This window comes from Peromyscus maniculatus, chromosome 10, assembly GCF_049852395.1.
Source record: "Peromyscus maniculatus bairdii isolate BWxNUB_F1_BW_parent chromosome 10, HU_Pman_BW_mat_3.1, whole genome shotgun sequence".
Classification (NCBI taxonomy): domain Eukaryota; kingdom Metazoa; phylum Chordata; class Mammalia; order Rodentia; family Cricetidae; genus Peromyscus; species Peromyscus maniculatus.
In genome coordinates this window covers 32,466,269-32,492,258 of record NC_134861.1, presented here as the reverse complement: position 1 = coordinate 32,492,258, position 25,990 = coordinate 32,466,269, and the positions used below count along the sequence as shown (strand labels likewise).

At 42.7% G+C, this 25,990-nt stretch overlaps 1 protein-coding gene across 3 annotated transcripts in view; it reads left to right on the top strand.

The window, feature by feature from the left end:
- Positions 1-370: 370 nt before the first annotated feature.
- Sptbn1 (spectrin beta, non-erythrocytic 1) overlaps positions 371-25,990 on the top strand; it is a 174,996-nt gene continuing 149,376 nt past the window's right edge. The window contains exon 1 of one of the 3 annotated variants that reach the window (XM_006993194.4): positions 371-598. The gene's annotated coding sequence lies outside the window, so the exon portion shown is untranslated. Of the gene's footprint in view, positions 599-890; positions 1,016-25,990 lie in introns of those variants that run through there. The other 2 variants (XM_076546163.1, XM_015986682.3) reach the window with 2 other exon arrangements.

Genomic DNA, 25,990 nt, shown 5'->3' with positions numbered 1-25,990 from the left:
GCCTTCGCTGGATGCAGGGACAAAAGCCCCCATTGTCCTATGGCTCCCGAGGTAGCTGCTACAGCCGTACCCACCCCGCCCAGGCCAGACCCTGTCGCTGGCAGCGCGGCCCGGGGCCGGGGAAGCGCCGGAGCTCGGGGGAGCGTGCACGCGCTCGCCGTTCCACGCATCATCCGAGCCCGCGCCGGGTGGGCAGCTGCCTGGCTGCAGGGTTGCGCGCAGGGCGGAGGGCGCGCGACAGGGAGGAGCCGCTGAAGCTCGGGAGGTGCTGGAGGCGTGTGCGCGCTCCCGACGCTGAGCCTTGCCGCGCCCGCCCCGCGCTCTCTCTCCTCCCTCCTCCCCGCCCCGCGCCCGCCCAGCCCCCGGAATCAGTGCAGCTGTCGCCGTTCAGGCTGCGGATTCCTCCAGTCCCTCCCCCGGCCGCCTCTCCTCTCGGAGCGAGCGCGCAGCCCCGCGCAGCAGCGCCCACTGGTCCCGTCCTGTGAGCCCCGGCCCCAGCCGCAGCCAGCCCCGCGGAGTCGTCTCCCCGGCCCACCCGCCCGGCCGCCGAGGAGCGGGAGGAGGACGGGACCCCGGCGCCCCCACCCCACCCCCGGAGGTAGGTCGGGGTCCGAGGCAGGAGGATGCCAGCTCACCCGAGGCTGTCTGCGGGGGGAGGGGGCGGAGGAGGGGCGCGGGCCGGGGCGCGTGACGCTGCTGCTGCCCTGCGCCCCGGAGGCCGTGGGGGCGGGGAGGCGGCCCTCGGGGCGCGGCGGACTCCGCAGTGAGGACGCCTGCCACACGGCTCCGTGGGCCCTGTCACGGGGGTGGGTGCCGAGTGTGGGGTCTCCCAGGGGCTCTTCTAGGCTCCGTGCGTAACGGCGCGGGGCTGCGGCCAGAGTGGTACGGGCTGCGCCGCTGCAGCCCAGCACGCCCCGCCGCCCCCGCCGCGCCCAGTCCCGCGCCCGCGCAGGGCTGGGGGAGCCGCCCTGGGGCGCCGCGCCCGCCTTGCCTCCTGCCATCCAGTCTTCAACAGGTTAGTGAGGGCGCGGGGACCCTCGGGCCCTGCTTGGGGTAGGTGGCCTGGAAGCCTCTGGTCACCGGCTCAAGGCAGCCGCTCCGGGGGAGCCTTCCCTTTGTTTTTGTGACAGGAGAGGTGCCAGGTGCTGCCGTCGAATCGGGGGAGGCTGTACGGAACGCGTTGCCCGTTATTTTTGCAGTCAAGCCAGAGCAGATAGTGAGGAGAGGGACGTGTGGGAGTGCTTCAGCAGAAGAGAAAATGGATTCGGTGCGGGCTCATTGGGCGGGGATGTGCGTTTTTGGCAAGATGGATGGCTTACGGTGCCCTCTCCGTGATGCAGCACAATGCAGCAGTATCGCAGCCTCCGGGCTTCTCGCCGGCGGGGCTTGGCACAGCCATCCGGCGCCTGCGGCCCCCGCCCGGCCCCACCCAGGCCCAGAGCAGCCCTTTGCCTGCGCCCAGAACTGCTTCTACCTTGTCATGCTGCTGTGGCGAGATGTGGCATTGGGAGGAGCAGGTCACCTAGGGTGTGAGGGGGGCAGCCTTCGGTTTGGGGGCGACTCTTCCTGCCCCGCCTGTTGGCAGTGGGGGACAAGGCGCGCCCTGCAGCACTGATGCAGGCCAAAGCAGCTGTCCTGCGGATGCGGGCGGGCGGGAGTCTGATGCTAACCAGGGACCAGCACTGGAGGGAGGGGCTGCAGAAGGACACGGCCCAGCGGTGTGCCGAGGCTGTGGTGCATTCGGTGTGGATTCCCAGCTTTTCTGTGCATCGCTCATAAACCGTAGCCACAACCTAGACAGGCATTGAGTGCATCATTTATGAAAAGTTGGTGATTATTAATTAGACCGTCATAGTCATGACGTTATAGTTCCTTGTCTATCTTTGGTCATTTCTGAGAAAATGGATTTTTCCCCTAGGAAACCATCTTTGAAGTGAAATGATTTTTCATTTCAAATCATACGCTTCTAGAAACATGCATTAAAATATAGCATTCCATTGGTTGTTCTAAAAGAAAATTTTGTGATTCTTTTAGCCTGTTTTTTAATCTGCTTTTTCTGCACAAGTGCAATTATTTATTTGGATTCTCTATTATTGGATTTATTGATAAATGTCATGATTGGTAGCAAATTGATTGACTTCAGCACCAGACTTGTAGGTTCAGGTAGTCAAATCAACCCTCCAGGCATGACTTACGGGGTTATGACGGTTACTAGCTTCACTTACGGTTGTTTATATGTATTTTATGTACATATTTTCATAGATGTTGCTGAGGACAGGGGTTGAAGCCTCTGCTGTTGGTATTTGGTTCCCAGCATCATTTAAGTCTCCACTGGTACACAGGAAATGTCCCTTTCTGTATTTCATTTATGAGGCATGAGGTGGCAAGTGAGATAAATTTCAAATGTCACCCCAGGCTGTCCTAAAATGTAAACGTGAAAGGCAGACTTCAGTATGATGACTGGAAGACAAGGTCAGCCTTTCAGAGCCAAGGGTGGAGGACCTGCTTTTGTTTTGTTTTTAATCTCTGATGAATCTGTTAGTGTGGAGTAGAACTGCCTGAAGTGTGTGTGTGTGTGTGTGTGTGTGTGTGTGTGTGTGTGTGTGTGTGTGTGATGTGGTGTGGGGTGTGTATGTGATGTGTGTGTAGGGTTGTATGTTTAGTGTGTGTGTGTGTGTGTGATGTGGTGTGGGGTGTGTATGTGATGTGTGTGTAGGGTTGTATGTTTAGTGTGTTTGTGGAGTATGTGTGGTGTGTGTAATATATTATTTGGAGCCTCTAATACTCAAGGGCTGTTCAGAGATGGGACTTTGGATCTGAGCTTCACGGCTGTGCTGGCTGTCTAAAACCATGTTGCATAAAATTTTTTGAGTATAGTGTGCATGGATTATGCGGACATTTTGGATTTACTACGTTGTAAAAATACCCTGTGTTGATGTCACAGGAGGTTTAGCTGTCCTGACTTCACACCAGCTGCAGACTCGTTGGTTTAAGCACTTTGTGACTGTTATCTCTGCAGTAATGAGAAGTCCTGGGCGGGGAAAGCACTGTCCTGGTCATCTGTCACTGGTGAGAAGCAAGGAGGGAGATCATCCTGAGCAGAACCCTAACACCAGCAGCCTCTTTGGAGCATTTGGTCCTTTTGTCTCGTTATGAAGTGTGACGTTCCATGAGGAGACACGATTTTGAGATAGAAGGACTTTACTGCAAAACAGATTTAGCTAAACGCGAGGGGCGATAACCCGATGTGTTTTTTAAAACAAAATTCTGAGCTTTTCATGTTAAGATCCTATTTTGTACTTAGTTGTTTTTGAGACGGGATCCACTCAGGGGCTTAAATGATCATCCTGCCGCCTGGCTAAAGAGTGTATTTTTAGCGATCACCTTACAGTCCAAGTTGTTGTTAGTATTTTTGTTAACTTTCTGACTTTTGTGCTCAGCAGTGATACTCCTTTAATTAGACTGAGCACTCACCAGCAGCTGTCTTTTAAGAGGCCTTTTCTACTGTTCTGTAGATTTCCTCGTGTAGTCCTGGGTCCTTCTGCAGTTTATAGGCATGCAGACCAACCTTCCATGAGGAAGGAGCCAGGGTCTCAGCTAAAAAAAGCTACCACTGTAGCTCCGAGGATTCCTTTCGTAAGCTTTCAGACTATGCATTTTATCCAGCAACTTTTCTTCAAAAGACCAAGTTTAATTCTCTGATTTTCTTGGTAGTCATTATATTGTATTCAAGATTATATAGTATAAGAATAACATTTTTTGTAACTAATGAGTAAAACTTATTCCAATTGGATAGACATATATTTTCTATTTTAAAACATAATCTCTGGGGACTGAGTCATGGCTCCATGGTTAAGAGTATCCACGGCTCTAATAAAGGACCATTTGAGTTTGGTTCCAGCACCCATGTTAGGCTGCCCACAACTGCCTGAAACTCCAGTTCCAGGGAATCTGACTTCACAGGCGTGCACGCACGCACGCACGCACGCACCCACACACAACACACACACACACACACACACACACACACACACACACACAATCAAAGTAAATCTTTAAAAAAATCATCTTTGGACACATTTTGATATCATTCATTCATGGACCACCATTAATAGAATCCCTCAGTAGCTTGTTAGGATTGCACCCTATGGAGTCCACTCCAGAACTTTCCAGTCAATCTCTGCATTTTAATAAAATATACAGAATGTTTGAACATTCAGCTAAGGAACTCTGTCCTGCTCTTTCAGAATGTCAAAAGCTTCCTGTGGGTGAAGGCACAAACCTGAAAACCTGAGTCCTGTTTCCAAACCCATGAAGTATTGGGAGGAGAGAAGAGACCCACAGAGTTGCCCACCTGTGCATTGTGACATGCCCCTCCCCGTCATACACACATATAGACACGAGGAGCAATAAATCTGTAAAATCTCAAAGCTTCCTTTATGCTTCCTTTTCATGCTGAAGTATGTCTGGGCATGTGTATACACACATGTTTCTTGTCACTAGATGGAGAAATCTGAATAGTCCTGTTTATTATTAATAGGTTATCTAGGTTAGTCAGTGTTTTGCGCTTCTTCCTAAAATACCTCTGAAGTTTAAAATCAGTACTAGCTGAAGAGGACTTTGAGACAGTGGATCTGGATTCTGGAGAGCTCAGACCCACTGCACTCTTGGCATTTAGTCCTGCCTAGCTCTATTCTTTCCTTAGAACTGTTTTTCCCAAATTAGTATTGACTACTGAGTAGTGGATGAGAACTATGAACCTTATGCTACCTTGTGAGTGCCTCCACCTTTGTGTCCATTTTGTGCTTGTCATTTCTATGTCTATGGATTAGCCTTCTCTTGAAAGTCTTGTTTGTATATTTTTAATTTTAAATAAGCAAAGTTATATTTTATATATCTCCTGACTTGCCTTTTAAGTTAATATCTAGTCCTAAAATTCATAAATTTTGCTTCTATACGTCACTCTTTTCCAGTGCTGGTAGTAGGTATTCTATACAACCACAGCTTATTCATCAGTCTACTATAGGTGGATATTTGGATTGATGCTAGGTTTTTGGTTTTTTTTTACTGCTATAAAAAAGCAGATGTGAGTGGCTTGAGTACCTGTCTCTTAGTATACATACACATACACACCATGTCTGCCCAAGAAATGAATGTTACCTCATCGTCAGCCTTAACAGATGGTGCCAAGTTGTAGCAGTTGGACTACTGCTCTTGGTTTGTAAACATTGCGTTTACTCTAGAACCTCACCATTAGTTCACGTCCTAACTTTAAAAATCTTAACCCAGTTGATATTTGTGAAAAAATTGTTTTATTTGCAGTTTTTTTGATTACTGAGATGGAGTATTTCTGTTATTGACCATTTGGACTCTGTGTTCTGTGAAATGTTCAGTCTTTAGCTCACATTTCTTTAAAATGTTTCTTTGTTGATTTGTAGGGCTTCTGAAGGTACCTTGCCCACTCTTCCCTTGTAGATGAAGCATTACAAATATTACTTGCTAATTTCTGTTTTGGGAGAAAATCTAATCATTTCTTTTCATAAATTTGTAATTTAATGAAGTCATAATCCAGATTATTGAGGATGACTTTGTTGCTACAGAAATTTTTCCTAACCTTGGAAAAAGCCAAAAGGTCTGAGCCCAGATCCTAATGTTCTTGTTCATTAGCTATGTGGCTATGGCAAGGTGTGGCTGCACCTCGCCTTGGCCCACTTACTTTCTTCATCCGAAAAAACAAATACTACTACGTCCTCATCTAGTCACTGAGACAGCAGTGCAGTGCTGGCACATAGTAGGCGTTCAGTTCATTTGAATTTCCTCTTGGGAATGCCTAATCTGTATGAGCTACTTTTTGATAATGCTTGGCAAAAAAAAAAAAAAAAAAATTACATCAGAAGAGCTCTTAAATTACTTACTCTAACTTCTGTTTTTTGTAGAAGGCTGTGTCACCAGTGGAATTTATGTCTTAACACACGCTGTAGTGACCACTTGCTGGAAACAAGCCTTTAATTAGTTTAGGTTCTAATATGTGAAAGTAGCACATTTCTTCATAAACTGTTCTTTTTACCCAGTAAGCACTTATACTATTAATGTTCTCCATTTGCAGCTACTCTGAGATTACTTTGCATTATTAGTTGGATTTGGTAAATAGTTCTTGAATACATTCTTTTGCCAGGATTTGAAAGGATGATGGTAGTATTGCATGACTTAAATTTGAAAAAAAAATTGTTTATTTATTGTGTGTGAGTGTGTCTGTGTGTGTGTGAGCACACACTATGGCGTGCATGCAGAGATCAGAGGACAACTTGTAAGAGTCAGTTCTGTCTTCTACCATGTGGGCTCTAGGGACCAAAGTCAGATTGTCATGGTTAGAGGTAAGTGCCTTTACCTTCTGAGCCATCTCAAAGGTCTGCATGGCTTAAATTTGAATAAAAGTTACTTTCTAAATCCTAGAACTATACATAAATTCTAGTTATGTACACATATATAATGTATATATATATATGTGTGTGTGTGTGTCTATATTGATGTATAGACACACACATATACTTTATATGTATATATACACATATATATGTATATATATATAAAGAATATACTTTATATGTTGTACTCAGAAGATAAAAGACCTTTTATTGAACACATGGGTGACTTTGACAAGCTGCTCATCTTTTGTTTAAATTTTTTCTACCAGAATTTAGGGGAAAGTAGTATCAGTAATGAAAGGATGAAGTATACTAATTTTAAAGTGATTTCCTCATTTCTCAATTAAATACTCCTTTTTTTAGACCTTGTCACTTCTTTAGAGTGTGGGAAAAGATGTAGGAACTGAGCCTGACAAAAACAGTGTCGAGGAGGCCATGTGTCTGTAATGGCTATGGTCTTTGGCTTTGCAAAAAATTGGTCTCCCTACCCTCTTAGGTGGCTCTTAAAAACACAGTTTTTCTAGTGTGTTTGTTTTCAGACCATATCTGAATATTCAGGTGCCACATGTTTTTCTGACATGTTCTTTACCAGCTTGACAGTCTTGAGGGAGGGCATGTTTCCTGTCCCTTGTCCTGTTTGATTAAAGGGAAGGGAAAACCTACATTAAAGTAAACTTATTTTGGTCTGTGATACTCGGTCATTTTCCATTGTATTTTTTAACCTGGAGTATATGAAAGCTTTTCTGAGGATTATTAATAGTATTAAAATACTTTTTTTCTTACCACTTTTTAAGTACCCCAAATATTTGATACTGTCTGCTAGTGTATATGATGTATTGGGTTTCTCCCCAGTGGTTTGTAAAGAATATAGGCTTTCAGAAATGCATAAATTAATATGTCATTGTAACAAATACAAAATATACAGCTGGTAGATAACTTAGTTGGTAAAGTGCTTGACACGAGCCTGAAGTCCTAAGTTCCACCCTCCAAACCCATATGATAAAGCTTGTAATTCCATGGCTGAGCAAGAAGGGACAGGTGGATTCTCAGTGCTTGCTGGCCAGGCAGCCTGCCCTAATTGGCCAATTAGACTTTGTTTCAAAAAGTAATGTGGGTAGAGAGATGGCTCATCAGCTAAGAACACAGGCTGTTCTTGCAGAGAACCTAGGTTCAGTTCCCAGCACTCACGTGATAGCTTATAACTTTCTATAACTCCGGTTCCAGGGGACCCAGCTCCCTTTTCTAGCCTCTGAGGACACCGGACACACACATGGTGCACATACATACATGCAGGAAAAGCACTTATATACATAAAATACTATAAAATACAATAAAAAGGTGGATGGCTCCTGAGGAACACACCTAGGGTGACTTCTAGGGTGTCTGTGTGTGTTGTGTATTTATATGTGTATGTATAGGGGTTTTGTTGTTTGTTTGTTTGTTTGATTTGGAGACATGGTCTTGCTGGGTAGCTTGCTGTCCTAGAATTCCCTAAGTAGGCCTTGAATTTGAAGTAATCCAGTTGTCACAGTCTCCCAAATGCTGGGATTTTAGGCATGAGCCACTGTGCCTGGCTCAAAAATATTTTTTAAATCATTTTATTACCAAAATAGTAGGTGAATGCTCTAGGTCATGTAGAAAGTAAAGATGACTAAGTATTCTACAACCAGAAGCAGGCACTTAACATTTTGGTATTTATTCCCCCCACCCCACCCCACCCCTCATAGCTCACCAACACAGAGGACCAGTCATCAGATCTCAAGCTAAGTCACAGAGGCTTGACAGTCTGTAATCACATGACGCTCACCACTCTTCTGTCTACACACAGCATGGCAACACAGGCTTGACAGTCCATAATCACATGACGCTCACCACTCTCCTGTCTACACACAGCATGGCAACACATGAATGGTGATTACTGACCGTAGTCAAAACCACTACATGAATACTGTCTGGTGCTGTGTTCTATTTTAAGAGCAGTTAAAAGTGGTAAAGAAACAGAATATAAAATGTATTCATGATAGATACTTCTCTCCAGTGGAAAAATACCAGAAATGAAGTTCTCATTAGGTAATATGTGCTTTCTGTTTTGTTTTGAAAGGAATTCCCATTAGAGTTGGTCAGTTCCCTTGGGAAGTATCTCTAGATGGGTTGGACAACCAACATCTGATTTTACTTTTTGTCTTTAGATTTTAGAGTCTTTGAAACAGCTATGCCACAATGTGTTGCCAATGGAATGGATGTGGTTATTACAGTCTGGGTTTTATTGTAATACATTTTACTGACTTTAGCTTGATTGTAGCTGTTGAAAGCATATATTAGAGCTTGGTTTTCTTAGGGTCTTTGAATTACTTGGATTCTGAAGAAAGCTTTAGATCTAGGTTCTGTTTTAATAAAAAGCAATAGACATACTTGATAGGTAAGGCAGTTCTGTGATCCCTAGAACATCAGAGAGATGGCAGGGAATTTTGCTGCCTTGGTCTTGTGGCTGACCCTTTTCTGACACATGAACCAGGGAAATAATTGATCAAGGGAAAGAATGCATAAATACCTTTTAATTGGAAAACAAAGCCCTTTCCAGCGATTTCTGTTGGCACTTTGGGCTTGTTGTTCGTCATATCTGAGATGGTGGGACTCCAGGAAAATGGCAAATGATAATGTTCTTCCTGGTTTAAACAGGAAGTGTGTAAAGGGCAGTGACAGCTCCTCTCCCAGGTTGATGGGGAAGTCTGAACTTGACTGGAATGGAGCTGAGCAGCACTAGGTGGGCTCCTTTACACAAATGGGATTCAGAAACTCCCAACCCGGTGAGAATCTTTTCTTAGCAGGTGACAGAAACCCATCAAGGGAAATGCTTGATGTTCTGCTGAAACTGGGTAGAGACCTCAGCTGGACCTCTAGGCAGCCGCAAATGTTGGGTCTTGACACTAGGGTGGCAGCCAGCCCAGACATTGCCAAAAGGTTCCAGTGGCCCAGGCTAGAGGAGAACAGAGAGCTGGAATGTGGTCTTGGCTGGACTTCTGAGTGCCTGAGAGCACCTGCCACTATTTTGGGAGGCCAGTGGTAACCAGAGGTATCAATCAGGTGGCATCTCTAAGAGGGATCTGGTCCTTCTCACAGTGCTTGATAACTCTGTGCTGTCAACTGTCCCAAGATTCCCAACTTATCTCTGGAGTGGAGCTGAGAAAAAGGCCTCAAAGCAGAGACATTTAGGTGTCATTTGGGAAATAAAGACCCCAGCACATAAAATCTACCAGTACGTGGTTAACCATTCTGGTTTGTTTCTGAAGAGAACTTGAAACAGATTTTTGGGTGGTTGTTTTAAAGGTAGGGTTTTTGTGGTTGATTTGTTTGCTTGTTATAAAATCAAAACCCATTGCTAAAGGAATTCTTGAGTTTCCCTGATAAGCAGATGGTTCTCACTCTCCGTTTTATTTTGCTTTTGAAGTATTTGTTCCTGACACCATGAACACCAGTGTTCAGAGGAATTCTTAAAAAAAAAAAAAAAAAAAAATCTTCTTTCTTGAAGGGGAAAATTTTAGTGAGAGGTCAGGCCAATTTGTCATCTTATTTTAAAGAAAAGTTTTGTGTATCAGTTGGATTTTTATATGTATTTTTCTTGTGTTTTATTAGTGTTTGCATGTGTGCACTTATTAATTGTAGTATATATTGTTGCTGGGTTGCCCTCTTGTAAAAGGAAACTTGTTCACATGGAATTGTGACTTGCATGGGTCATACTTCAGAATTGCTCCTCAATATTTTCTATTTTTAAAACAACTAGACATTTAATGTAAAGCATGTATCAGTAGCTGGCTTGATACTGGAATGTTGGGCAGCTGTGCAGAGCAAAAGCCTCAAATGTGCCCATTAGATATGTTTTTTTTTTTTGACAGAATGGAATGTAACAGCATGTGGTTAACCATTCCAGCTTGTGTTTGAAGAAGGTTTTATTTTTTTTTCCAAATATTAACAATTAGAGAACAACACTTGACTTTTACAAGATGTATTGCTTAGTTCAATTTTTCTTTTCCTGGTAGTAATGGAGTACATTAAAAACTAGAATTGTCCTTTAAAATATACTTTAAAAGTGCAGGCAGTAACCACCTGCCTAGGACTTGGGAGTCCACAGTCCAGTGTCCTTCTTTTGGATTTGGTCATTTTTTCCCTGTTTGCTCCTCCTTATAGTTAAGTATTTAGCCTTTCTTTGAGCAATAATAGAGTCTTTCTTCTAACATTGTGCAACATTCTGAAATTTTTGGGGGGACCAGTGTAAGTAGTAACTTTTGGACTAGGCTACATCCACAAAGATGGCAGTCTGAATTTTTTTTTTCCTAGGAAGGCATTGTTCAGAGTGACTTGATGGGAATAAATAGCAGGTTTGTGTGAAATGTAGCATCGTGTTACTTGATGTGTCTTTGGAGATAAATGGGATGTGATTCCAGCAGGGCTGGGTGGAAACATTGGCATGTGTTGGAGAACTGCCAAAAGATTGGGAGCAAGCTATGTGACAGGCGCTAATCAACCTTGGCCTGCCTTAAAATAGCTGTAGGTTAACGGCCGAGCTTGAAAGTTGTCATTTTACTTGAGCAAAATTGTTCATTGACCAAAAAGTGGGGATGATTGCTTTTCTCTTTATTTTAGTGCTTTTTTAGATTTTGGTGGTCTTTAAAAGTGTATGTGGGCAAGTAATGATTCTAGTATTTTCTATGTCAGTTCCTCTTTAAATGTTCATGAACACCGAGTCTTTCTCTCATCAGTAAAGCATCATGTCCCTCCCCACTCAGAACAACATTCTGATGTTTGTTTGGGGTTCAATATGAGTTCAGTCTTGAACTAAGCTGCCTCCATGCAAATGGTGGATGCATGGTTTTGCTGGGCCTATCGGTAATGCCTTTCCACACCTCTCTTATGCTTCCTTCCCACACTTACCACTTACTACAACATATACTGATTTTCTGACTTAAATGAAAGTTGGGAGCCCTAGAAGTTTAAAAGAAAAAGTCTTATATTTTAGATATTTAATAAGGGGCATTGAGTATCACTCTGTGGACTCCGCCTGTTTGTTTTTTATACATATTTATTTAATGGTTTGTCTGCAGGACTTGATACTGGCTAGTATTATATTATCCTGATTAGTTTTTTGTTAACTTGACCCAAGCTAGTGTAATTTGAGGAGTGAAAACCTCAATTGAGAAAGTGCAGCCATCAGATTGCCCATAGGCAAGCCTGTGGGGTGTGTTCTGGATTGATGATTGATGTGGGAGAGTGCGGCCCACTGTGTCAGGTAGCCCTGGGGTGTATAAGAAAGCACGCTTATATATCATATTAGTTTTGTGACTGTGTCCTTTCAGTTCTTTCCAATAGAAAGTCATGTTTTCAAGCCAAAATAGTGAAGGAAAAAAAAAGTACCTTAGGGAGCTCTCTTTAGGATGGTCCTGTACAGGTGGGAGCCTATTGGTGCCACGATGAGAGCTGGGAAAGTCTATAGAGGTGGAAGCTGCCTTTAGGGCTACAAACAGCCATTTAGTTTGAGGGTTCAGTAGTCAAATGCTTGCTTTTGAAATGCAGTATTTGTATTAATGAGCAGAAGCAGAACAGGGACTTCTCACGAAACAGTGAGTGAGCTCTGAGGGGCTTCAGGTAAACCAAGCTCCTTTTGAATTTTCTTGAAATATGTAAGATGGCATTTAACAAATAAATGTAAAGTGTAATAGAAATTTGAATATATATATAATTTTATAGTTAGAATAGCTGTTTCTCATATTACTTTCTTTATGTTTTTAATGTATTCTAATTTTTTTTTTTTTTTTTTTTTTGAGACAAGGTTTCTCTGTGTAGCCCTGGTTGTCCTGGAACTTACTCTATAGTCCAGGCTGGCCTCGAACTCACAGAGATCCACCTGGCTCTGCCTCCCGAGTGCTGGGAAAGGCGTGCGCCACCACCGCCCAACTGTATTGTAAATTTTGCTTCTTTTGTTGCTTTCAACATTTCCACTTATGAAAGTACCTTGTTCAGAGATTTATTGTTTATAATTATTATACCTTTTGGTCAATAAGTTGAATTTAGATATGCTTTTAGAATGTATAAATATACTTTTTGTAACATGGAAAGTATGGAGACAGCTTCTGTATTTTGTGGGTGAGTGTGTGGTTGTAGTGGTACTAGGGATTGAACCCAGGGCTTTGTGCATTTGAGGCAAGGACTTTACCACTGGCCCCGAATAGCTTCTTCATATGTTTTGATCCTTCATTTTTGTTGGATGATGCATTTTCTATGGTACTTTTGGCAGTTAGAAAATGAATTGCACTTATTGATGTCCACTTTTTTGTTGTTTTGTCTTTCGTTTTGATTTGAATGTGTCCTTGGATGATGGGAACTTTGAAGCTCCTCTTTCCATAGGAAAGTACACTGCGTACTTGAGCACACCATTACCTGCCCACTCAGGCCGCTCCCTGGATTGTGCATTTCATCAACCTTACAGGATAGCTTTCATCTTTTTGCTCTGTATTAGCACAAGCTTAAAAGGCAAGGAAAGAATAAGCTGAGTATTAAGATATTCCAGATATTAAAAAAAATGTGGAATTTGCTTATATACATTGGGGGTGGCAGAGAACAGACGCAGAATGCTAGCGGCCCTTTGTGCAGTGTGAAAGCAAATGGAATCCACTGAAATCTGCTGCAGATGGCAGTGGAGAGGACAGGTGAGGCCACATGAAAGTCATACCATGGGGAGGTGGAGCAACGAGTTGGTTTATGAAATGCAAGCCATGTAGATGTTTCTACAGCTGTTGTTGGCCAGCTGAAAATAAATGGAACTTGCTGGGATGATAAGAATTTGGCTTTCTGAATTGGCTTAGAGGAGTACCTCAGATGTCTATGAAAATGTATATTATAACATGATTTAAAATGTTAGATAATAGCCCAGGTATCCATATTGGTAAATTGGAGGACAGAATGCTACAGATGTCATACAGTGTGGTAGTTTAGAGTGCTGACTCTGGGCCATGCTGTCTGTGTCTGAATCCCAGCTGCACTGTTTTCTTCATAAGCATGAGCAAGTCATTAACCCTTTTCTGCCTCAATTACTATTCTAGCTAGATATTATGTCAACTTGACACAAGCTAAATTCATCTGAGAGGAAGGAACCTCATTTAACAAAATGTCTCCCTAAGATAAGGCTGTAGGCAAGCCTTAGGGCATTTTTTAAAATAGTGATTTGTGGGAAGAAGGCTCAGTCCACTCTGGGTGGTGGTATCTCTGGGCTGATGGGCTGGTTCTATAAGAAAACAGACTGAGCAAGCCATGAGGAGCAAGCCAGTGAGCAGCATCCTTCCATGGCCTCTGCTTTAGCTTCTGTCTTTAGGCTACTGCCCTGACTTCCTTAGATGATGAACAAGGCTGTGGAAATGTAGGAAAAATAAGCCTTCACCTTCCCAAGTTACTTTTGATCATGGTGTTTCATCGCAGCAATAGTAATGTTAACTGAACCTTCCCTGTAGGATGACGGAAGCATTATATAGACCAGATAGGATTGTTGTTGGGAATAAAAGGTTAATGTAAGTGGTTAAACTAATACAAATTTTAGAAATGAGAAGTTTTTAATACAAGGGGGAAAGCAAAACAAAGTGATTTAAATGGTAAGATCTGAAATAAATAAGAGAACACACATGATGCTCTGGGTGAGGTGTGAGAGGATCACCTGTGATTTTTGTTTGTCTCTGTTCTTCCCTGTGTTCCAGTGTTCTGTAACAAATATGTACTTTTATAAGTTGAAAAAGTAAAATTTATTTTGAGAAGTGCCTATATCCCTTGCAAACAATTAGAATGCTGATTTTAAGAGGCTTGTATTCCTTCAAAGCTTAGGGCTTTCCATTTGGTGACAGTTAGCTTCCTTTTCAGTCTCCATGCTTTTACATTCTTTCAAAGGTCCTCCGAGTAATGAAACTTAAAACTCTATAAAAATGTTTAATAATTTATGTTTTTCCACTAATATAGACTGTTAGTGTAGAAGAAAGAGTGCAGACATAATCACGTGACTTCCATTTTTTTTTTAAGTATTAGGCAAGTTATAAAATTCAGTATAATCTGGGACCCGTAGGAGAGCTTTGAAAGGAAGAGATGTGTGAAAGGGAGATGATGCCAGGTCTTTACCTACTAACCACCACAGTGTCAAGACAAAGTACACAGTCTAAACACATCACTTCTCAGAGGCTGGCACATTGTGAGCATTTGCTAGTGGCGTTACTTCTCTCACTGCCCTAATGTTTTCCTCTGCCTCTCAAGACTTTGCAAAGAAATTTGATCACTCTAAATTTGACACTAACACCCTGATGTTTTTTTAACTTGCTGGTTCTTAGTGCTTTCAGTGTGGTATAGAGAACTCTAAATTTCTCTATACCACACCGAACTTTTTCTTTATTTGTTTTGTTTTGTTTTTCAAGACATTGTTTTTCTGTGTAGCCCTGGCTGTCCTGTAACTTGCTCTGTAGAACAGACTAAACTCAAACTCGCAAAGATCAGCCTGCCTCTGCCTCCTGAGTGCTGGGATTAAAAGGCGTGTGCCACCACTGCCCGGCTTCACAGTGAGCTTCTTAAAGATGTATTCTTGTCCTGTGTTTATTCTGCTGTCTCCTTGTCCTCCTTATATCTCTGTACATGTGGTTTCGTTGTCACATCTCGACATTCCTGTTTATGAATGCCCCATCCTTTGAGACTCATGGCACATGTCTGTCATAGGATAGCAGGGTTTTTACTGTCTTGTTTTCAGTCCAGAAACTCTGGCTAGCAGGATGTGCGGAGGCAGATTACCTGGCCAAAACCAGGCATTAACTGAGCCCCACTGCAAGAAGAGCAGGCAAGAATGACCCTAAGGAAACTGAATATGTGTGACCTTTAGAAGTTGCTAACAAGACAGGATGTCAGTAATAGGATGTAACTGATGATTTCCCATCAACTTCCTTAAAAAGCACTAGTTTTTCAGTGTGTTAACATACTGTTATGTAAAAAGGCCATTTCATTAGAAAATAATTGGAAGTTGTGGGCTGAGTAAATGTAATGCTTCTTAAGTGAAGGACTTACAGAACCTGTAGGCATTGTGGAATGACATACATGTTCCCTAAACTTACCTGACCTTAGAATTGTTAGTTATTTTTACTGTTTGCTTAGATTTTTACTGTTTGTCCTAGGCATTCAGTTTAATAGAATATATAGTATAGTTATTTTCATCAAAAGCACAAATATTGGAAATATATTTTAAATATCACTTGCCTTGGGGAGAAATTCTGTTTTTGCTGTTAGAACAGTTGACTGAAGAGCCAGATTTCTTCTATTACAAATTAGACTCTAGGCAGGGTTATTAAATTGTGGAGGAGGCAGGTATTTATGAGTGAGTACTTGTTCATGAGTGTGCAAATGTGTGCATGTGCTCGTGGAGGCCAGAGTTGATGTTGGGTGTCTTCCTAAATTGCTCTCTTATTTTATTTATTTATTTATTTATTTATTTATTTATTTATTTATTTATTTATTTATTTATTTTGAGAGCTCACTGATCTGGCTCGGCATCCTGGCCAGCAAGTCTGAGGGATCCCTAGCACTGGGATTAGAAATGCGGAGTCCATGCCTAGCTGTTATGTAGATGTCAGGGATCTGAATTCAAGGTCCTGATACATGCATGGCAAGCTCTTTACCAACTGAGCCATTTCCCCAGTCCCAGTGTTAATTAAATTTTAGTCATAATTGGTTATATGTCTGTATAGAGCTCCCCCCACACCCCACATTTGGTTGTTTTTATGTTTTAAACTTAACATTGACAGGAAAAGGGTAAACAAAATCATGATACCATAGTTATACTAGGTGAATTGGTTTTAACACATAGCCCAAACACATAATTTTTAAAAATTGATTCAATATTTTTTTTGTTCTCTCTGACCCTATATCAACTTTTCTAGAAATTTTGAAATGGAAGTTCTGATAAGCTGAGAGCACAACTTTTTGTCAAGAGGTGTTATTTCTCCACCAAGAAGTCTTTGGATTGATTCGTATACAAGAAATCTCAGTGGTAGTTTTCACTTAGATGTGGCTGTAAACCTCACAAAATAAAATTATGGTTAGAAATAGCCCATCCTGTTTTGTAAGTGTGCATGAGCAAAACCAGATCACCAGCTCTGTAGACCCCTGAGCTAGTGCCACCCTTCCCCTCCCCCACAACCATAGATTCAATTTCTGTTAGAAATCATGAGCAATCTCAACTGAGAATTCAGAATTTTCTGCTTTGTTTCTTTTCCTTTGAGAATAGAAACAAAGGGCAGGCCATTACTGTTTCAGAACCACAAGTACATCTTTAGCTCTCCCAGTTAACTCACCCTTTTCCCAAGGCTGTTTTCCATTGGCTGTGAAGAGACTCAACTTTAAAGGCAAGGTGAAAATTTGAGACAGGAAACCTTTAGAGCCATGGTTTCCAGTCTTGTCCCCTTTTGTTGATATTAGTATTGCAGTAAAACTATGACCCTCCACAAAATCAAGCATTGAAGGACATGCTTTACCTGGCCTAGGCTACCAGGAGTCAAACTTACGTGTTAAGGAAACATGAGAACACTTACCGTTTGCTACAGAGCTGGTCAGAACCCTGTTTTCCTGGGGGAAACAAAATTTTACTCCATGAAAAGGCTGGATCTGTTGGTGAAGTGTGTGTGTGTGTGTGTGTGTGTGTGTGTGTGTGTGTGTGTGTGTGTGTGTACATTTGGAGGCCAGAGGTCAGCATTGGGTATCTTTACACTTTACTTTTTTAGATAGGGTCTATTATGGAACCTGGAACTCACTGATTGTCCAGCAGCAGCTCCCAGGCCCCTCCTTGTGCTTTCAGCACACAGGCTGCTGTACACACTTTTTGCGTCGGTGTCAGGGACCAAACTCAAGTCCTCATGTTTGTGCTTCAGGCACTTTGTCGATGGAGCCACTTCTCCAGCCCGGCTTGTTTGATTGTTTGTGACAGGGACTTATATGACACAAGCTGTCCTCAAACTCAAAGTTCTCCTGCCTTAGCGCCTTCACCCTGTGGTGCTGACGTCATTGGTAATGCGGCAGCATGCCCAGTGCCGTCTGGTTTTTGAGGGAGAGTTACTTCCTTACCTTTGAGACCTAGTGAGGATCCATCATGGATGGATCAGCTATCCTGTGGATCAACTAGAATAGTAACTGTTAGGAAGTGTTTTCTCATTGCAGCTGCAGCTCATGCTTGGAATTTAGAATTGGAGATTCGAGGGCTGGGCACCATTTTGTAGATGTTAATGTGGCCATCCGTCGTGTCAAGGAGAGACCAAAGCTCAAGGCAGCTGGAGTCTCACTGCCTAACACAGTGGAAGGAATAAAACATTCACTAGTAAGCCAGAGTCCTGTGTCTCTTGTTGGAGTGTTGGGCTCTGACAGGCATGTTACTCTGCTTATTGGGGCCACTTGCGCTATATTCTAAAGTTAAATAGATGTGTGAGCCTCCCAAGTTTGTGTTCATGTCTTCTGTTTTCATGACATTAGGCTGGGGTTAATGGCATTAAGTTGGTGTTAAGAATTGCTATAAAAACAAAGTGTACAAAAACAGTACCAAACGCAAGAAAAGAAAACGAAGTGGGGCTGGATGGATGGCTCAGCAACTAAGAACACAGATTGCTCTTCCAGAGGAAGCCAAGTTCATTCCCAGCACCTACATTGGAAGCTCACAGTTGTCTGTAACTCCTCTTCTGGGGACCTGACACCCTCTTGTCACCTCCTCAGGCTCTGCATGCCCATGGTGCACAGACATACATGCAGACAAAACACTAATATACATCAAATAAAAATGACAAAATCCTTTTAAAAAAGAAAAAGAGAATGTGTGTGTATATATAATACATATATCATATATGTATATTATATTATATGTGGTATGTGTATATATTCTGTTATATATTATCTTTTTATAAAATATATGCTATATATTGTAATTTATTATATATAATATTAGTGTGGGAAAGGAAAGCCCATTGTATCTGAAAGTAAAAGCACATATGTGTGCTTCTGTCTTAAGGACAGTTACAAATAACTCTGGTCTGGCTTCCCAGGCTAGGCTGAAGGAAAATGAAGGTCATTCCAAATTAGAAAAGTAGCTAGTTAAGTATTATCTTGACATAGTGTGACTGTTTAAAACTTTTCAGATCTGGCTTTGAGTGGAGGCTGACAGAACAAACTCCTCTGCCCAAAGGAGATAAGAGGGCAGTCCTGAGAAGTAGGACTCTTTCTTGAGTGCTACCACTACCTGGAATCATTTTAACCACATAGGAAATAGAGGGTACGATAGGAGAGAGTGAACACTGAAATCCCCCGGGTCTAACCCTAACCTGCTCCATGGAAAGCAAGGCCAGTCTTGGAGGAGTGCCTCACAGTTGCTGCATTCGGACCCAAGCCATGGTGCCCACTCTGCTTTGTTGTGGGGCCTTTAATAGTAACTGAGTAACTTAGAGTGAAAGAGAACACCTACCTGGACCAGAACAGGTAAACTAAGACTGCTTTAGACAGACAATGTCATGTGGGCATCCTAGTCCCACCAAGCTGCCTGATCTTGATATCTTGGTGTTTTCACATTATAAAATGTGCCTGATGACATCACTCAGTTTTTAAGGTGTTTGGATAAAGTACATGTAAAGTTTTTAAAGTGTTTGGATAAAACAAATGTAAAGTTATCAGTATGTTGTTGGCCTATAATAAGTGTTTAAGAGATTTAGCTACTATGAAAATTATTACTTAAGATACTTAACTCACTGGACCAGGCCCTCTGGATAAGTGAGACAGTTGATTAGCTTGAACTGTTTAGGAGGCCCCCAGGCAGTGGAACCAGGACCTGTCCTTGGTGCATGAGCTGGCTTTTTGGAACCAAGGGCCTATGCTGAGACACTTTGCTCAGCCCTGGTGTAGGGAGGAGGGGACTGGATCTGCCTCAACTGAATCTACCAGGCTGGGCTGACTCCCCAGGGGAGACCTTGCCTTGGAGTAGGTGGGAATGGGGGGTGGGTTGGGGGGGGGAAGACTGGAGGTTGGTGGGAGGAGGGAGGACAGGGAAATCTGCGGCTGATATGTAAAATGAAATTAATTATAAAATAAAAATATTTAAAAAAGATACTTAACTCACATAATAACTAATTCTAACAAACTAATAATTTGTTCCTATTGTCTTCATATTATTTTTCCAAAACAAATTTTGTTTTTAATTTTATTAATTAATGCCTACTAAGCAGTGACTTCTTCCACTCATGGCACCTGCCCCAACTTAACTACTTGTATCAGTCTTTATTTGGGAAAGTAAAAACTTGACTTTAGTGTTCAGTTGCTTGTGTATTTGGTACTTAGGTATATATAATTAGCATATGTGGTAAACAGAAGCCTGGACACTCATTATCAGGTAATCAGTTTCTGCTGCAGAGAGCTAGAGCTCTTTATAAAGGACCCTAAGATAATGGAGTGCCTAGGTGGTGGAGCAGGTGAGAAGCAGAAGAATAAGTCGACCTCCTTCTCTCGGTTGTCCCATCTACCAGCATATGGATGTGTACAATTGCCAAACTTAGGAAAAACAAAACTGAAACGAAACAGAAACCCAAAATGCCTGGTTAAATTTGATTGCCAGATAAATCACATCTTTTTTATATTGCTCAAGCAGAGTTTAGAGCTTTTGTGTACTGTTCATTTTTTATCAAGTTCATTTCTTGAATCTGCCAGCCAGCTTAAATTGAGGTCCAGTCTTTATCTGAGAATCTGTGTAGTAAAGGTGACAGTTTTGCCCTATTCTGTATAACCCACATCAAGTCGGTCATAAGAAAGTGTAGGCTAGATCCTGTCGTGAGTATCGTTTTAGCTTATTAAAAAGTCTGCTTTCTGCCTTCTGTTGAGGTGAGCGGTTGAGAGATCGATGGTGAGCAGGTGCTGCTGGGTGCCCACTCAGGTCAAGATGGAGAGTGGTTCAGTCTGATTTCCATGGCAACAGGAATTATATTTGTTCTCTAAGGACTTCTTGGCTGTGAATGTAGATGGCTGCAAGCCAGTTTCCTCTTGGAGGGAGGAATTGGTTAGTTAGGGTGCCTTACTGAAACCCTGACCAACTCCAGGAGATCTGGGTTTTGTGATTGAATGATCTTGGTAGTAATTGGGGGGAAAGTATAACTTTGGATCACTTTTATTTCAATATGTATGGTATTTGAGTGACTTTCAAATATTCTTCCCATTAAAATATCTTTCTGTTTTTAACTTTTCAGCAGGGCTGCGTAGAAAATGCTGTTGAGCTTTTTGCATCAGCTTTGGAATGCTGTCAGGAGTCCCCCTAAAGAGCATTGCATGCCTTTGGGAAATGCTTACTGGAAGATTAGAGACTGCAGAAACCTGAGCGTCTGTGGGTGCACTTTTCATGCTGTGTATGATGCCTCTGTTAGTCAGGTCTCCCAGCAAAAACTTCACTAGGTTAATGATCCACTTGGTAAAGTCAGTCATGGCAACTGAAGGTTGAAGTTGTACCTGCAGGAGGAGAATGGACCAGGGCAGATAGGTTTTGGACAAATACCTGATTTTTAATTGCTACCATTTAATGTGCCCACTGAAAAGGCACAGGATTTCAGATTATCTTTTGAAGAAAATTATAGAATGGTAATAGTTCACAATTAGGCACAGACGGTGTGTGGGTAACTTAGACAAGGAGAAAAATTCAATTAGAGCTGTTTGTTCAAAATACTAGACTTAAGGTGTACTTTGTTCTTAAAAGGCGATACCAGGAAATGAATTATTTGTAGGAACTTGTGCCAGCCAGGCTTTGGGTGCTGGTAGTTATTTGGAGAAAGCATTCCTTCCTTTCTTTTTGTCTTTTCTGAGCTCTTCTTTCCTAATTGATTTCATTAGAGGCCAGGATTTACTTTACTCTTTACAAGTGAGTGGTTTGCCATCACATCAAATATTGATTTGCATGATGGATGGAGTTGTTTGGGTTAATTGTCATTTGTTATTACTTGCAGGTGTTAGTTGCTACACAAGGTAGTACTGATTTTCAACTTAGCCCTTACTGGTGTCACTGAAGAACCTTAAACACTGTCTGGTCTCATTTTCCTGAGGGGTCATTTGACTTGTCTAGGGTACAGCATGGCAAAGGGACTTGGGAGAGGTCTCTGGGTGTTTTTTATGCAATGCTGTGCTGTGAAACAGTCTTTGTACACTGTAAATATGTATTGCTCTCATTGTTAATAAAAAAGCAGATTGGCTGATAGCTGGGCGGGAAGAGATTGGGCAACACAGCCTGAGACAGAGAATGCTGGGATCCAGGAGGCAGAGTCAGTGAAGAAGAGCATAGATGCAGAGGGAACATGAGTGTACCATGCTAATAAAGGTACCGCCGCCACTGGGCGGTGGTGACGCACGCCTTTAATCCCAGCACTCGGGAGGCAGAGCCAGGTGGATCTCTGTGAGTTCGAGGCCAGCCTGGTCTACAGAGTGAGATTCAGGAAAGGTGCAAAGCTACACAGAGAAACCCGGTCTCGGAAAAAAAAAAAAAAAAAAAAAAAAAAGGTACTGCTATGTAGAAGAGCTTGAATAAGGAATATGGGTTAATTTAAAATGTAAAAGTTAGCTAGTAACAAGCCTGAGCTATCAGCCAAGCATTTACAATTAATTATGAACTTAGGTATGTTTATTTGAGAGCTGCTGGTGGGACAGAAACTTCTGCCTACAGTGCCAACTTACAGTCTACCCTTTGACCTGTTCTCAGAATGAAGGTCTATGCTATGTTGTCCGGTAGAATAGTTACAAGCCCCAATTGTCTAATTACATTTAAATTAATTCAAACTAAGTAAAATTAGATATTCTGTTCTCAGGCATCCTGGCTGCCTTTCAAATGCTCAGTAGCCCATCTGGGTCATGACTCTGTATTAGACAGTACAGAGAATTTTATATCATGGCAAAAGTTTGTGTTGGATAGAATACATCAAGATGACTGTAGGATGTCAACAGGAGGAGCTGTGAACATTTGAGAAGTTTGTCACAGGAAGGGCAAACTTAGAATAGAGCTAATCCAGTAGGGTTTGCCAGCACATCTTGAGTTACCACATATTTTTTAGGCAGTCTTTTTCTCAATGAGCTTTTTGGCAATAGAAGCCCTGGAGAGTTGGTACAGTGAATTGTGTATCGCTCTGACAGAAAGTTCAAATTTAAAGCAGGCTGGCCTGAGATGTGTGGCCAGAACCAAGGTCAAGCAAAAGTAAACTTAGGCAGGCCGTGGTAATAGAAGATAGAGATGACTACCTCCTCTTACCTTCTCTCCCACCAGCCCCCATCCCTACACACACACACACACACACACACACACACACACACACACACACACACACACAAAATCCCCTACTTCTCATTAGTTTGTAGGAGTCAACAACAGGGCTAACACATGTTTCCATTGTAGACTCTACCTTCTTGGGGATTCAGGGTCCAAGGAGGTGAACAGATAAGAGTCACACTTAATTTTTTTAAACACTAACCTAAGATTTAAGCACATTAAAGCTATGGAAAAGAGAGATTAGAAAAAGGGGAGTATACTAAAGCCTGTGAATTATCTAGGTGGTGAGAAACCGTCCCTCCCAGAGGCTGTCTTGAAGCTATCAGTTGGCCTCAAGGCTCTTTGCTGGGCCTGCTTCACACTTTTATATTGGGCATTAGCATCTCCTCAGAAGTAGTTTCTGTGTCTTTTCCTGAGCCTACCAAAAAGAAGACTGCAAGTGTTTTGAAGGGCACAGGGAGTGAGTGGGCAGAGCTCTGAGAGTGGAAAGGTCAGATGCACACATGTGTAGGTCAGGAGTGTAGCCCCAGTGGTATATTAGATTTTGTGAGTAACTTGAGATTTTTCTATTTTGCTGTTGTCTGTTAGTGTCTTACTTTTCTAAGACACAATGACTAAGGCAGATTATAAAAGAAAGTGTTTAATTTGGGCATATGGTTTCAAAGGGTTGGAGTCCATGATGGCAGAACAAAGGCATGGCAGCAGGAACATCTGAGAGCTCACATCTTGATCTGCAAGTAGGAGGCAGAGAGGACAAACACTAGGAATGGAGGGAGCCTTTTGAAACCTCAGAGCCTGCCTCCAGTGACACACCTCCTCCAACAAGGCCGTGCTTGTTAATCCTTCCCAACCAGTTCACCAGCTAGGGACCAAGTATTAAAGCATATGAGACCATGGGGGCCATTCTCATTCAAACACCACAGCTGGTAGCCTGAGGTGAATTCTGAGTGCCTGCTGAAAATCTCATTTCCTCTCATGACCCACCGGTCAATCTTGATAAACTTCTACCCAAATACCTGGCTTTTGTAAGTGATAACCACACTACTGACCACCTCACCTGCCCTGAGGAATAACTAATTGGGACTTTTCTGTGTTTAGGAGTTGTGCCCTTACTTCAGCCCTGCCTTTCATTTTTTTTTTTTTTTAACTAAAAGAAAGTGTTTAATTTGGAGCTCACAATTCCAGAGGGTTAGAGTCCATGACCGTCAGTGTGGGAAGCATGACAGCAGACAGGTAGGCATGGTGCTGGAGCAGTAGCTGAGAGCTTGATTTAGAAGCACAGGTAGAGAGAGCTAACTGGGAAAGGTGTGGGTTTTTGAAACCTTGAAGCCAGTCCCCAGTGACACACCTTGTCCAAAAAGACTATGCCTCTTAATCGTTTCCAAATAGTTCCACCAACTGGAGACCAAGTATTCAGATAGATGACCCTATGAGGCCGTTCCCATTCAAACCACCAGACACTGTGATGTTCCTTTACTAACCCATGTCTTCTGGGAGTGGTGTTACCCATCTCCCCAAGCAGGGGAATTCCATTCAAAAATCTCTTCTTCGTCCTTACTATAAAGTTTTTTGAAATTAGCTTATTAATTAATTAGTTTTAATTAATCTACCCATTACCTCCCCCACTACCATTGCTGCTCCTGTCGTTGCTTAATATTTTCACACCGAGTATTTCCCCTCTTCTCTCATTTCACATGTGTTCTACCTCTAATTTGTTTTTTAAAGTTAGGCTTTGAGATGATAGACTTCCATATGGATTTTAGACCTGTTTCCATAGGGTTAGCCGCCTTCTCCTCTTCCCATATCCCAGGCTCCTCCTGCCCAAGCTTTTTCCCCAACAGGATCCACCTCTGTATTTTCATTTTACCTATAATCTTCTGTCCCCCTCTCTTTTTTTCATTCTGTCATACATTACATTCCCTCCACTCCTCCCAGCCCTCCCAACCTCTCCTCTTGTCCAGATCCACTCCTCCATTTCCCTTCAAAATAAACAAACAAACAAACAAACAAATAAAAGAGCAGGCCTCCCAAGTTTATCAACCAAACATGACAAAACAAGCTACAATAAGGCTAGACTAGGCACAAACCCTCATATTAAGGCTGGATGAGGCAATCCAGTAGGAAGAAAGGGGTCCCAAGCACAGACAAAAGAGTCAGAGACACCCTCACTGTTAGCATTCAGGCATCTGTACTGGCCTGCCTTTAGGGTCCTGACAGAATACATCCTCAGCTGCAGCCACTAAGATCACCCCCTATGCATTTGCTATGTTCCCTTATAAAAGGCTGGCAGTGGTGGCACACGCCTTTAATCCCAGCACTCAGGAGGCAGAAGCAAGCAAGATCTCTGTGAGTTCAAGGCCAGCCTGATCTACAAAGCGAGTTTCAGGACAGGCTCCAAAGCTACACAGAGAAACCCTGTTTCAAAAAACAAAAAACAAAAACAAACAAACAAACAAACAAAAAAAAAAAAAAAAGGAAGGCCAGGTTTCTCTTCCTTCACTCTCGTTCCCAGGGACCATTCTCTGTTCCTTTCTCTCCTTTCCCCTCAATAAACTTCCCACATAGGCTCTGTTGTATGGTGTGACTCCTTCCTGCTGTTTTTAAAATACATCACCCACTCCCACTGTTAGGAGTCCCACATGAATACCAAGCTACACAACCATAACATATATGCAGAGTACTTAGCTCAGACCTATACTGGGTCCATGATTGTAACTTTAGTCTCTGCGAGCCCCTATGAGCCCTGCTTAGTTGATTCTGTGGGCAATGTTCTTGTGGTGTCCTTGACCTCTTTGGCTCCTGCAGTCCTTTCTTCCTTCTCTTCTGTGGGGTTTCCTTTGCTCCCCCTAGTGTTTGGCTGTAGGTCTCTGCATCTGCTCCCATCAGTTGCTGGATGAAGCCTCTTTGATGAGTATAACAGAATATCAATAGGAATCCTTTCATTGCCTTTTGTTTTAGTTTTTTGGTTTTGCCAGTCATGTTTGGCTCTATCCTGGGTCTCTAGGCTGCCCAGCCTCTGGTTCCTGGCCGTCCAGGCAGCACCAGGCGTGGGCTCCCTCCAAAGGCCTCGAGGTGGCCCCTCATTGGCTGGCCACTCTGCACCATTACCCCAGCACATCCTGCAGGCAGGATAGATTGTAGGTCAAAGGTTTTGTGGCTGGGTTGGTGTCCCAGTCCTACTGCTGGTTATAGGAGATGGCCGGGTTAGGCTCCATGTCCTCCATTACCAGGAGTCTTC